This window comes from Chiloscyllium punctatum, chromosome 19, assembly GCF_047496795.1.
Source record: "Chiloscyllium punctatum isolate Juve2018m chromosome 19, sChiPun1.3, whole genome shotgun sequence".
NCBI classification, from domain to species: domain Eukaryota; kingdom Metazoa; phylum Chordata; class Chondrichthyes; order Orectolobiformes; family Hemiscylliidae; genus Chiloscyllium; species Chiloscyllium punctatum.
The window spans coordinates 81555094-81570286 of record NC_092757.1 but is presented as its reverse complement, the minus strand read 5'-3'; the positions used below and the strand labels follow the sequence as shown (position 1 = coordinate 81570286).

Below are 15193 nucleotides of genomic sequence, written 5' to 3'. Positions count from 1 at the left end.
AAACATTTTCTCTGCTAGTTCTCCTATACTAACGTGATACTGTCAAACTTTGGGCTGGGAACTGGATTGAGGTTATTCAAACGTGTTGTCAGCTGTGGCAAAGTACTGGTCACTTCAAACACCATTGGCATTACATGTTAGACGGCACTATCATTGACACTCTCTTTGCCTGTCACTCTGGGCTACATTTAGAGTCAGAGACTCTTTGGCCCATCATGTTCATGTCAGCCATCAAGCATCTATACATTTTAATCCCATTTTCCAGCACTTGTCTTTTGCTTTGAATGGTACGGTGTTTCAAGTGTTCATCGTAAATCTTCTTTGATGTTTTAAAGGTTCCCACCTCTACCATCCTTTCAGGCAGTGTGTTCCAGATACCCGCAGCCCTCTGGTTAAAAAGAAGTCACCGAGATAATCAGAGGGTTAGATAGGGTGAACAGGGAGAGACTTTTTCCAAGTATGGGGACGGCAAACAGGAGGGGACACAACTTCAAAGTGAGGGGAAATAGGTATAAGACAGATGTCAGAGGTAATTTCTTTACACAGAGTAGTAAGGGTATGGAATGCTTTGCCTGCAATGGTAGTAGATTCGCCAAGTTTAAGTGCATTTAAGTAGTCATTGGACAGGCATATGGACGTACATGGAATAGTGTACGTGGGATGGGCTTCAGATAAGTATGACAGGGCGGTGCAACATTGAGGGCCGAAGGGCCTGTACTGCGCTGTAATGTTCTATGTTCTATCTGTTCCGCTTTCTCCTCTCCTTTTTGTTTTACAGTAATATACCCATCACTTTTTCATTTCCAAGGAAGAATCATATTGGACTCAAAACATTAACTCTTTCTCTCTCCAGTGTGGCAATACAATGGCTTGAAGAGATTATGATGTCCTGTTTTTTTTTAAAAGAGAGGTTTTAAGGCAGAGGTGCTGACCCATCTACCAGAGCCACGAATTAAACAGCTGGTGAACCCTGGGATTTTCTTTTCAAGTTGGAACAATAGAAGTAGCCTGAATGGGTGTGGTCAAGCACCAACAGAACTAGGATTTTTAGTCTTAGCTTTCAGTAATTGTTGTTGGGGTCTTAGTAGGTTTGGAAGCTGCTACACTCTTTCAGAATTTTCTCTATTTCTTTTTTTGTCCTGGACTATTGAGGTTGCATGTGAGACAATCTATTTTCTGAATTTGCCTTTTGCAAGGGCGTGTTTATGCGATGTTGCTATATAGGAACAGTTAATTAGTAACAGTTAGTGTCTATTATTCTGTTACATTTTTCAGTAGAGTTAAGCGATTACCATTCCTCATTCTTGTGTTGTATTTTAACTATAGATGATAAATAAAGTGTGTTTTGCTTTAAATCTGGTTGTTTGACCAATTGAATAGCAGCTGAAATGCAACACCTTTCAAGTGGGACTGGATTAATTTAGGATATCTGTTCGGCAAAGATGAGTTGGACGGAAGGGTTTGTTTCCGTGCAGTATATCGCTATGACTCTATTTAACTTTGGTCAGAGAAATTAGCCCAATAAAGTAGAGACCATACAAACCAGATCGGGTGAAATTGACAAGCTGTTTATTACAAGTCATATCGCTGTAAGGGAAATTGACTAGGCTGACACAGAACTAGGTAAAAACAAGGACTGCAGATGCTGGAAACCAGAGTCTAGATTAGAGTGGTGCTGGAAAAGCACAGCAGGTCAGGCAGCATCCGAGGAGCAGGAAAATCGACGTTTCGGGCAAAAGCCCTTCATCAGGAATAGAGATCGTGTGCCTGCAGAGTGGAGAGATAAATGGGAGTGGGTGGGAATGGGGAGAAAGTAGCATAGAGTACAATAGGTGAATGGGGGTGGGAATGGAGGTGATAGGTCAGAGAGGAGGATGGGAGAAGGTTGCAAAGAGTACAATGGGTGAATGGGGGTGGGGATGAAGGTGATAGGTCAGAGAGGAGGGTGGGGTGGATAGGTGGAAAGGAAGATAGGTAGAACTGTACAGGTAGATCAAGGGTTTTCTTCCTCAAGCTAAGGATGAAGTCAGGTTTTATAGGAATCTTGTACAATAAGGTTAATTAAAATGGGGAAAGATACAATGTACTTGGAAATTGAATAATCCAATTACAACGATGATAATTGAAAAACAGTTATCAGAAGAATGTCCTGATTGTCGATACATTGCAACATCCTGACAGTATCACTAGGATCAGGAGATTCCAGCTCTTTGCAGGTAGGTGAGAATGTCTCTTTTGAAACAGTAGGGTGCTTCCATTGTTCCTGTCCTGGGAGCAAGGTCCTTGGTGGTGCCTCTCCAACTGACCTGTTCTTTGTGTGGCTTTGGTATTGCTGTGTTATGAGACATCCCTTGGGGCTTTGGGACAGCTGTGTTGACGGGGTATAGTTAGTGTGTTTGGGAAGTGTATTCCCTTGTCTGCGAGTGCTGTCAAGTTTCACTTGTCAGCCTGTTTGCTCACTGCTGAGGCATTCCAGGCGTTTCTGGTATAGTATAGCCAGGTTTGCTTTCCGACGTTCTGTGTGGGCCTACTATGGGTAGGGCAGGGTGGCAGATCTTTTCCCACACCATTAAAATAAGAAAAAGTTAGGGTCTAGACTATTCTCTGAATATTTTGAGGGGGTTTGGTCTAATCCGTAACCACAGACACTACCAGGCCTGCTGAGTTTCTCCAGCACTTCCTGTTATCACTTCAGATCTTCAGCATTTGCAGTATTGTGCTTTCATTCTCATCTACATTTTGTTTACTGTTAGATTATTTTAGGATTTGTGGGATTTGAAAACGTTTTTGTCAATGTGACAAATGATATGAGGGAGAAACTGAAAATCTAATGCACTGCTCAAAAATGGCTGGCCAAAGGCAAGACTGGAAATAGTCACATAATAGCTGAGGGTTTCTAGGTACGGATAGGTAAAAGCTGAGGTAGGGGCAGGGACCATCATCATGGAGCTGTGTGTTGCTCTTGGCCCAGACACCCAGCTCTGAGTAGCATGGCCCCAACACTAGCGTCCTGGTTATACAATTGATAGAACCCCTGTCCTGGGACACGAGTTCTGGGCTGAGATATGGACTAGTGTGGGACAAAAACTATTCCCGTAAATAGTAACATTAATAATGTTTCTAATTTGCATTCTGAACAAGTACATGAGCGATTGCTTCATGGTCTTTTGATCGAATTAACACAAACTTCCTAACACTTGACAGGACGATACAGAAAAGATGGTTCCCCTGCCTGTAGAACCTAGAACATGGGCTCACAGTCTCAACAGAATGGACTGAGGTGAGAAAAAATATTTTTACTAAAAGATTGTGAATCTTTCGACTTTTTCACCCCCAAGAGCTGCCAAATGTACTCCGTAACTATGACATCAAGACACAGTTCAATAGCATTTCAGGAACTACAAGATTTGGGGGAAGTGCAAGGAGGTACAATTGAGGGAGAAGGTCATGTTGAACAGATTTAAAAAGTTCAAATGGTCTACTCCATCTCTTCTTTATCATATTATGATGTTCTTGTATATTAAGCATAAAACAAGGATTCTATGTCATTATCTGGAAACACATTCTAAATTAGCAAAATCGTAAGATATAGAAGCAGAAGTAGACCATTTGGCTCTTTGACTCTGCTCTTCTGTTGATCCTCATTTACTGCTTTTTCCCCTATAACCCAGGATTCCCTTAATAATTAAAGATCTGTCTACCTCAGCCTTGAATATACTTAACGATCCAGCCCTTGCAGTTCTTTGCGGTAATAAATTCCATGGATTCACTCCCCTCTAAGAGAAGAAATTCCTCCTTCTCTCCGTCATAAATAGACAACTGCTTACAGGTCAACCTTCTATAGCGAGATAGTTGTGTTCCTCTGCAACCTGGCACATTAGAATATCGTGCTATGGAAAACAGCCATAGCAGATTGCTAATAGAAAACCGTTATGCCTGTTCAGTAGAAGGTTCACATATCCAAACAACGTCGACAATTCATCAATGGTGTTATAGCCAATTCACACCGATGAAACGTGCGTTATAGCAGAATGACCTGTATTCTGAAGTTATTCCTTCTGGTCGTAGACTTTCCCACAAGGGGAACCATGTCTCTGCATTTATTGTGCAAAGCCCCATAAGAATCATTTCATAGGGGTTGCGCCTCATTCTTCCACACTAATTCTAAACAAATTCAACCCATTCTTCATCTCATAGGTTAATCCCATGTATGAAGGGATTTTCCTATTAAACCTATTCTGGAAGGTTGCAGGGGATCAGAACTGTTCACACTTTTCTCATAGTGTGGTCCCACCCCTCAATGCCAGCAGTCCATTTGCTTTCCCTATTCCCTACTCAATTGCTAGCTTTCTCTGATTTATGCACAAGGAGTCCCAAACCCCTCTGTTCCATAGCTTCCTATAGTCTTTCTCCATTTCTACAATATTCACCTCCTTTATACTTTCTTCCAAAGTGCGTAACATCACAATTTCCCACATTATGTCCCCTCTTGCACTTGTTTGGCCCCTGCTATATTCCTCTGAAGACTGTGTGCCATCCTCACCACTTGAATCAAAGATAAGAGAAGCCTAGACTTGGCTGGTTATCATTCATCTCTTTGGCTGTCAGGTTTGCAACTAATCTTACAGGCCAACACCCCATACAGCCAACTTATATAAATCAAATCAACAAAATACTTAAATCCTCAGTCCCTTATTCTAAAATCTAGCACCAGCTGTGGAACTAGGGTCATCTTAGATTTATTTAACATTGTGATAGGTGTATAGTGTCATCATATTCTGGCGCCATTTGGATTACAGAATAAATTATACGACTGCTGAATAAGTTAAATTTAAATTGATACTACTGAAACAGAAACATGTTAACTGACACTCAGGCAGATGGAAATAGCTATGCTGTAAGAGAGAGGGAGATGAGTGGCATGTAGTGTTGGGGGTCATGTTACACAGGAAAATTCTTAGATTATATTGCAACACTGACCATACTTCAACAAGTACTCTCTCCGTGACATTACCATTGCAGAATCCCATACTATTAACAACCTGTGGCATATCACTTGATCAAAAACTGAACTGACCAGCCATAAAAGTACCGTGGCTATAAATATGGTAAGAGGCCAGTCATCTCCTGTTGCCTCAAAGTCTGCCTACCCTCTAGAATATGCAAATCAGGAGTGTTTTGGAATCTCCCCACTTGCCTGGATTAGGGTGGCTCCAATAATGGTAGCTTGATACCATCCAGGATCAAGCAGTCTGCTTGATTAGTATCCCATACACCATCTTCAACATTCACTGCCTTTACCACCAATGCACCATGCCAGAAGTGTGTACCATCTACAAAATGCACTATAGCATATCATGGTTCCTCTGACAGCATCTTCCAAATCCACAACATTTACCATCTAGAATCAGAAGGACAGCACATACATAGGAACACCAGTACCTGCAAGTTCCCCTCCAAGCCACTCCCCATCCTGATTTGAAAATACAATTGCTATTCCTTCAGCGTCACTCAGTCAAAATCCTGGATTTCTCATCCTAACAGCATTGTCGGTATCCCTACACCACAAGGTCTGTCATGGTTCATACACTATACAGGGCAATTAGGGATGGGCAATAAATGCTGGCCTAGCCAGTGATACCCACATCCCGTGAGTGAATGCAGAAAGCTTAATTGATTGGCAAGGGCTTTGACAGGGGGTCAAAGGTGTAGATTTTTGTTTAAAAAAAGCGATTGTCATAGTAACACACAGCCAGGAGCGCAATGCTTCAGAACTGTGAATTGATGAATATCTTTTTAAAGACCTTCACCAAATAAGGAGGAGTTCACTTTTAATCTGCTTCGATGCCATAAATGTCACACGCTCTGATGTTATGGAAATGAATAAAAGCTGTTAGTAATGACAAAGGAGGAACAGGGCACACTGTAACTACAGTTTCCTGCCTTGAATGTAATGAACTACAATGCCTTATGAATTAAGGATCTGCTGGCTCTACCCAAATATGCTTTTCTGTACTTGCATTAATCTGTAGGCAATTAGTGAAGTAACAGAAGTTAAAGTGAATTAAATGATCTCAGGAATCTAATTTGAGTTTCTAATTCCCCTTTTGAAGTGTCATGCTTATTAATGAGGAAACATAGGGATTAATGACTGCTGGTAAATCCTGAAACAAAGAGCTCAACCACCATGGTTCCTTAATGCCTGACCTTCCTAGTGATGCTAGTGGCTGGTAAACTTAAATGGTTAACGTGTGGTGCTAATAATGCCAAGGTTATGGTTTCAATCCCCATATCGGTTAATGCTGCTGACCTCTTCCTCAGACTTGAACTCTGAGGGCCACTGTGACACAGTGGTAGTGTCCCTACTTCTGAGCCTGGAGGCCCAGGTTCAAATCCCACTACTCCAAAGTTGAAGTTCCTTGAAGTTTATACCTTCACTGTGTAAAGATGGCATATTTTCAATTTCTGTATTTTTCATTGTGAACTGAAACGGGAAAAAGATGGCTTTAAAAACCAAGGCTTGTGGAAGCGATTGCTATATTTTGTAAAAGCAACATACTGGCACACACTGTTAGTCAAAGGATCACTGCAGATGAACTGGCTCCAGGGGATGTTTACAAAGTAAGATTCTGGTAGCAACAACTAGCTGATTGGTCTACAAATAGTGACCTGTTGTAAATGACAAAGGCTTCTGCCTGTCAACAACCATGTGATTGGCTCCTAGTAGCTGAACAGCTTGTGGGTAGGAACAATATAGCCAGTAGTCTTTGAACTTTTGGAAAAGAAGGTGATGTCCTTTTCTCTGCAGTTAAGAAACACAAAATCTGAAGAAAGCCAGTTTATTTTCCCTTACCAGGTGCAGTAGACTGTAGCTTTTAATCAATAAATCAGAGACTTTATAATTTACGATTCTGCAAATAAATGAAAAACAATTGGAGAGAGACTGACAAACAGAAGTCCTGACCAGCACAAGGATGATCTAATTGAACAGCCTTTCCAGTTTTTCCCTTCACCCATAACACAATTTCTTTTTTGTCTGTATGTGGAGATATTTACAAGGATTTTGAGTTTTACTAGTAGACTTACATTTGACAGTTCATAGTTTTCACCAGCAGCCAGAACCTATTTATTTGTAATCATTTGTAAGGTTTGTTAAGTACCGAAACATATTCTTCTTTTCTGTTAACTTTGTGGTGAAAAGACAGGTAAGGTGGGGAATTTTGTACATGATTATAAAATGATTAAAATGTGTTGTGATAACTTGGAGAACAGTGGGTCTTGATTCCAGCATCCTACACTAGGGAGGCATGACTAGTTCACTACACAAAAGCTCTTTGGGCATGTATTCGTTTTTTTCTACAAATGCATCTGAGTCAACAAAGTCCTACAGTGACCCACTTTGTTTGATATTTTCTTTTTCATGCTCCTGGCCTTTGCCTTCACTGCAGTTATGAACGGAGCTCACTTGCTAACGAGGTCAGACAGAAAACTCTCAAATCTATATAGATGGGAAGTGAAGGTAAGAACATAGCACACTTTGATCAGAGAAGTCTCCATGCCAGGGCTTCCCAAGTTGGCATGGCAGTCTCTTGGTGGCCTAGCTCAGTGATCCTTCAGTCCAGCATAGCGTCAGCGTGGACTTCCAGCTTTGAGATGATTCTGGAGTGGTCTGGAGTCAAGGCCCGATGCAGTCCAGAGGCTAGGTGCCAGCTTGGACTGGATTGGAAGGTCTGTTATTCCGAACATTTTGTTTCTCTATTTTTCTAATTTATTCCTATGATCCGCAATCCTGGACATTTTATTTCTTTAATTTTTCTAATTTCCTTCTTCCTAAGAATTTATACTTAAGAATCTATATCTGGGTCTTATATCTAAGTGATGACTTGTAAACTTTTTATTGTCCTTGTTTGAGTACATGTGACCATTAAGCTCATTCTAAGATAAACTGGGGGTCAGGAACCCCAGAAGCTGCCATTTTCGGGTAGTGAGTTCAGAGTCAGCAATAGCAGCTATGGGCCTCTGACAGAAAGGCGCACATGTTCCCACCTTTACAGCCCTCACTGAAGGCTCATAACAATTTTCAAGCCTCTAACTGGGCTCACAGTGGGAAATTGTTGGGGAATTACTGCTCTATAGTAATGATACTGCGCTAGTCCCTCACCCAGAAACTCTGCGACTAAAAAAACTTCACACATTGTCTCTCTTCTGTTAATGACTCTCATTCTCCCTTACTCAGAAACTGTGATATTGGGACAGTGTTTTTTATTCATTTATAGGACCTGGGCATCACTGGCTTAGGCCAGCATTTATTGCCCATCCCTAATTACCCAGAAGGCAGTTGAGAGTCAACCACATTGCTGTGGGTCTAGACTCACATGTAGGCCAGACCAGGTAAGGATGGCAGTTTCATTCCCTAAAGGGCACAATCTCTGTCCTTGATGACTTTAAAAAAAAAACACACACTGTGGAAGTGAATAGCCAATTGTACTACTTTGGCTGCAGGGAGATAAACCATAAGATAGATGAGCAAAATTAGGCCATACAGCCCATCGAATTTGCTCCATCATCCAATCATGGTTAATATGTCTCTCAACCACATTGTCCCGCCTTCTCCCCATAACCCTTGATCCTGTTACTAATCAAAAACCTATCTATCTCTGTCTTAAATAAACTCAATGACATGACCTCTACAGCCATCTGTGGCAATGAGTTCCACAGAATGTCCACCATCAAGAGTGGCTCAGCAGCAGCACCACTGTTCAAGCTCGTTGGGTCCTGAAGGGTGTAGCTGCCAGACTGGGTCTGCAGCAGGTGGTGAAGGAAGCGAGAGAAAAAAACTTGAGCTCACCCTTACCAATCTGCTGGCTGCAGATGCTTTGGTAAGAATGACCACCACACAGTTCTCATGGAGACAAAGTCCAACCTTCACATTGAGAATACCCTCTATCGTGGCATTGTCACTGTGCTAATTGGGACAGACTTTGAAAGGATGTAGTAACTCATAATGAGGTCTGTGGGCCATCAGCAGCAGCTGAATTGTACTCCAACACAATCTGTAACCTCATGGCCTGCCATATCCCCATCTCAATCGCTACCATCAAGCCAGTGTATCAATCCTGGTTCTTTGTAGAGTACAGGAGGGTATGCCAGGTGCAGCACCAGGTATAACTGAAAGAGAGGTGTCAACCTAGTGAAGCTACCAAACCAGGACTACTTGCATTCTAAACAGCAACTGTTAGACAGAGCTAAATGATCCCACAACCTACAGATCAGATCTAAACTCTGCAGTCCTGCTACATCCAGCCATGAATGGTGGTAGACAATTAAACAACTCAATAGAGGAGTCATTTCCACAAATATCCCCATCCTCAATGATGGAAGAGCCCAGCATGTTACTGCAAAAGATAAGGCTGAATCATTTGCAACAATTTTCAGCCAGAAGTGCTGAGTTGATGATCCAGCTCAGCCTCCTCCAGTTGACCCCAGCATCACAGATACCAGTCTTCAGCCAATTCAATTCACTCCACATGATATCAAGAGATGTATGGAGGTACTGGACACTGCAATGGCTATTAATCTTGACAGTATTTCAGTATTAGTAATCAAGACTTGTGCTCCAGAACTTGCCAAGTGCTTCCACTACAATTACAACACTGGCATCTACCAACAATGTGGAAAATTGCCCAGGTATGTCCAATACACAGAAAGCAAGACAACTCCAACCCTGCCAACTACCACCCTATCAGTCTGCTCTCAATCATCAGTAAAGTAATGGAAGGTGTCATCAACAGTGCTATCAAGCAGCACCTGCTCAGTAATAACCTGCACAGTGACGCCCAGTTTGGGATCTGCCAAAGCCACTCAGCTCCTGATCTCATTACGACTTTGGTCCAAACATGAAGAAAGGTGAGAGGTGAGGTAAGAGTGACAGCCCTGGACATCAAGGCTGCATTTGACCAAGTGTGGCATCAAGGGGCCCTAGCAATACTGGAAGCAATGGGTATCGGGGAAAATTCTCCCTGGTTGGAGTCATAACTGGCACACATGAAGATGGTCGTGGTTGTTGGAGGTCAGTCATCTCAGCTCCAGGACAACTCAGCAGGAGTTCCTCGGGCTAGTGTCTGAGGTCCATCATAAGGTCAGAAATGGGAATGTATGATTGTACAGTGTTCTGCATCATTTGTGACTCCCCAGATAGCAAAGTAGTCCATGTTCAAATGCAACAAGATCTGGACAACATCCCGGTTTGGGCTAACAAGGGGTAAGTAACATTTGCACCACAAAAATGTCAGCATTTGTCCCCAACTATCAATATCCTGGGGGTTATCATTGACTAGAAACACAACTGGACTCACCACATAAACACAATGGCTACAAGAGCAAGTCAGAGGCTAAGAATACTGCAACGAGTAACTCACCTCCTGACTCCCCAAAGCCTGTCCACCATCTACAAGGCACACTTCAGGAGTGTGATGGAATAGTCCCCACTTGCCTGGATGGGTGGAGCTGCAACAACACTTAAGAAGCTTGACAACATCCAGGTCAAAGCAGCCCGCTCGATTGGTACCACATCCACAAGCATCCACACTCTCCATCACCATCGCTAAGTAGCAGCAGTGTATTCTATCTACAGGATGTACTGCAGGAATTCATCAAAGCTCCTCAGATAGCAACTTCTGACTTGGAAATACATTGCAGTTCCTTCACTGTCACTGGGTCAAAAACCTGAATTTCTCTCCGTAACGTACTGTGGATCAACTTCTAGCACATAGACTACAGCGATTCAAGATGGCAGCTCACCACCACCACAACTTCAAGGGCAACTAGGGATAGGCAATAAATACTGGCCAGCCTGCAACACCACACCCCATGAGTGAATAAAAAGGTCCCAGGCCAGACGTGTTGTGATAAAAACCTGAAAGCTGAATACATCAAAACTCAAATATATAACAGCTTCAGAAAGAAGCTATCTGCGTTTCAGTTTAAAAGTTGAAGTCACAGGTTAGATATGATGCTTTTACCATAGTCTAGTATCTATGAGTGATGTTTTGAGGACTTACCAAGATTGTTTTGGATACTGTACAAAAACCTTTATCTTTTCAACTTAGAGAGGAGTATTCTGGGAGTAATGGAATTATACTTTTATTAAGTTTAAAAATCTTTCAGTTAGTATTTTCAGTAGATGGTTCAGAGTGTTCTATTTTATTACCCTTCTTATGTAATAAACTTGTTTTATTGTTAAAGCAAAACCTATAGCATTGTGTGCTTATGTTTCAGTGAGGGACTACTTTACTAAAACAAATAAAAATACGATCCACCTAGTCAGATTCCTGACATGGAGTCTGACTTGGATAATAACTGCGATCACAACAGTTGTTTAACTTAAAGTCCAACTGGCAGACTGTTGGAGCATGGTAAAGGAAATGCCTTGCATTTATATTGCACCTTTCCAAACTTTATGATGTCTCACAAACTGCTAGACATCTATGATGTACTTCCAATGCACAGTCAGAAAAACACAGCAGCCAATTTGATCACAAGAAGCCATCTCAGTCATTTAACAATGACCCAATACAATGTTGACTGGGAGGTAAATATTGGCCAAGGCACAGCAGACAATTCCTTTTTGCGATAGTGCCATAGGATCTTTTACATCCACCTGACAAGGCAAGTGGCCTCATGGTTTAATGCCTCACCTTAATGATAACAGGTTTCTGACAGTGCAGCACTCCCTCTGTACTGTATTGGAACATCAACCTAGATCTTCAAGTTCAAGTCTCTGGAGCTGGAATGGAACCGAATTCCATAACATTCTAACCTTCATTGGGAGCTCAGAGGTCATTCCCTAATTCTCACTGAACGTCGCTTACTGAATAGCCATGAATCCACTTCCCTACCCCCCACACACACATCACTTCCACATGACCAGCTGAGAAATGAGTATTGTTGCCACATTTAGAGATTTTAAATGAGGCAAAAGTCTGATAGTGCGCTGTGGCTGCTTTCAATGCCCCATCCTGTACTGACCCGTTTAATGTCACTATTAACCACTTCTAGTTCTAAAAGAAATCAGTACAACACTTTGAATAATTAAACCACAGTGTGCACCATCGATCATAGTCAGCAGATCGGTCAGTTCACAATACAAACATCGAAGGTGTAATGCTGCTGAATTGCATATTTCAGGGTATTTCACGGCTTTGGTTTTAAATTCTCCAACCCAGACTTAACCTGTTTTGGAGACAGTGGGCTGGGGGGGGCTCAAATGAGCAACCAAATCATCACCTATTCCTAGCTCTTCACATTTTAAGTCATCTTTGTGTCAAAGATAGGTGGGGTGACATTCAAACATCACTGCAACATGCCTTAAACCTAATGACAGGTCAGAGCAAGGGCTGACCTACAGAGAGCCTGAGCTGGGGCTTGTCCATCATGGAAGGTAAGTGCTGAAGGGTCAGCTCGATTTTAACTATGTAGGACAGGGGGAGGACCATAATCTCCCAGGGTGCACAAAGGCATCTTTGGCAGTCTGTACGGTCCCCCAAGCTCACACACTGATGCTGATCTGCTTCCCCTTCATTTCAATTGGATGGTTCAGACCCACCCGCAGGTGCCTGGCTCTGACATTCCAGCTCTACCTCTTTCACCCAACCGTGCACCCGGCTAATAGCTGAGTAGGAATCTGCCCCAAAGGAGTGGGACTCTCTCTGCAGCAAGGGGTGTGTCTGGGAAGTCCAGAGTGGGACTCTGGCAGTGGTATGTTCTAACAGTGGAGAAGGAGAAGTTGAAATCTCTTTAAGTGATCTTTTTAAAATTTTATTCTGTGAATGACGTTTATGTACAAGCGACAGTACACGCTTTTCACTGTATTTTATATTGAATGGACATGACAATAAGAAGGATATTCATTACTCAAAAGAGAGGTTTTTACTGGCTGCTGACCATCCTCACTCCCACCTCCTAGTATCTTCCCCCTTTCAACATTGGGGCCCAGATCTCAACTTCCTTCCACAATGTCAGAGACCTTTAGTCAATTACTTTATGAGTAGTAATCTCTTACTGACTGTTGAAGAGCTATACCTGGTGCTATCAGGGTGACGAGTGACAGGAACGCTGAACTTCCAGATCTCACTCATTCAACAGAAATTTGACAGAATCCTGTATAGCCACCCAATTACAATGATTAATCATATTGCTTTGACCAGTGGAGGTGTGTGTTGCCACAAGCCATAGTTCAGCAATGGACCCATGAATTGATGGATATTTTGGAGCATTTTTTGAGGTCGTGGAGATATTTTCTGAGTCTGTATATAAGGGCTTAAAGACATGATGTAGAGTGTAAGATAGGATGGATAATACACAATGTGTGGAACAAGAGAACATATGTTATGGGCCAGATGACTTTTTCTCATTCTGTGCCTAACATAACCAATAAAAGGTTCTTTAGCAATCACTTTATTTGTGGGATGTGTACATTTTCATGAGTTGTTTAATTGAATGTAAGATTTGTTTGTGAAAGTAAGACCAGACATTAAGATTAAATGAATAATCAATGATTCAGCTCCCCCAGGAATAAGCAAGCAACTAATATAATGGAAACAGGTGAGCTGGTGTCGGGATGGTAAGTGAATCCAGTTAATGAGCAATTAATGAGGTTAGCAACATGGAGACTCATTCCAAGAACTTCAGTACACAGAATAAAATCAAACCAAAAGGGATGATGAAGGTTGACAGTGTAGAGGTTTAGAAAATCATGAGAGGCACAGATACAGTAGATTGCTAACTGCTTTTCCCCATGGTAAGGGAGTCTAAAACTAGAGGGCATAAACTAAAGATGAGAGGGGAGAGATACAAAAGTGCCCAGGGGGGGAATTTTTTCCCACACAGAGGGTGGTGAGTCTCTGGAATGGGCTGCCAGAGGTAGTGGTGGAAACGAGCATAATTTTGTTATTTAAGTAACATTTGGACACAGATGGGATAGGTCTAGAGGGATATGGAACAAACGCAGATAAATGGGACTAGATTAATTGCAAAAACTGGGCAGTATGGACAAGTTGGGCTGAAGTGCTCATTTCCACGCTGTAAACCTGATGACTATGACTCTAAGAGACTTAGCAGCCGACATACTGCATTGTCACAAAAGGTGAATGCACCTTGTCACCTTCCTTTGTTATGTGCCTTTTGCCAAATCTCATCTGAAGATTTTCCTTTGCTTGTTGTCAGAGAAACTGCGCAGTACATCAGACAATTGCCATGGTAATATCCATCAGCAAACTCATGGGTGTAAGTTCCCTATCACAGAACTGATAAGAGTGCAAGTCACACACATCATTGTGGGGGTTTTGTGGAAGGATGGGGGCTCATATTCAAATTACAAGGAACGCACCTCAACAAAGTTTTTGGGAGGGTTTTAGCAGCACTATATACAAGCCTACTAGCAGCATGTCTGCCTATAGTCCTAGATAAAATACTCCATGCAACCAGGAAGCAATGATGTGGGACAGGGAAATAGAGCACTAAATGGATTAAAACTGGGAGTTTGCTTGTGCTTGGTTTCCATTTTCTGTCCTTCAGCATCACTCCCCACCACTTCCCAAACATGGAGAATCTGTGAAGTGATGACACAATGGTAGATTAAATTTATTGCTGATAAGCATAAACTATAGCATTTAAAAAGACAAAAAAAAATTATTTGTTACAGATCTGGATTTCCCAGAATTCTGAAGAAAAATGTCACTGGACCCGAAACGTTAACTCTGATTTCTCTCCACAGATGCTGCCAAACCTGCTGTATTTGCCCAACAATTTCTGTTTTTGGATTTCCCATGGATGTCTTCTTGAGCTTACTGGTTTCAATCATTTCTAGAACTGATCTGAGCATCTAACCTTTTTTCCCAATCAATTGCCCTACGTCTACTTGCTTGATACTGCAGTCCTGAGACACAATCCTAGCAATCTAACTTGGATTCATGCCTCTTGCACACATCTCTAGCTCCACAAGTCAAGAAATGAGGACTGATACAAATCATTAGATTGATTGATTGATTTCACAGTGGAGTGAACTTACTGAACAGCAGATATCATTGGACTCTCTGCATCAACCTTTCAATTTACTGGCACTGTAAGTCAGTGGGTTGTTGTAAACCAAATGGCTTCTGATCATCTTATACCACTTAAAACCTTCCTGTCTCAG

General features: G+C 42.0%; 1 protein-coding gene and 1 long non-coding RNA gene across 5 annotated transcripts in view; one reads left to right on the top strand and one right to left on the bottom strand.

Moving 5' to 3' along the window:
• ccdc92ba (coiled-coil domain containing 92Ba) overlaps positions 1-15193 on the bottom strand; it is an 88596-nt gene that overhangs the window by 13273 nt on the left and 60130 nt on the right. The window lies entirely within an intron of this gene.
• Positions 1-15193, top strand: part of LOC140491531 (uncharacterized) — a 19535-nt gene extending 4342 nt beyond the window's left edge. Inside the window, exons 2-4 of one of the 2 annotated variants that reach the window (XR_011963331.1) lie at positions 3205-3280; positions 7449-7728; positions 14774-15193. This is a non-coding gene — a long non-coding RNA (uncharacterized lncRNA). Of the gene's footprint in view, positions 1-3204; positions 3281-7448; positions 11250-14773 lie in introns of those variants that run through there. The other variant, XR_011963330.1, reaches the window with a different exon arrangement.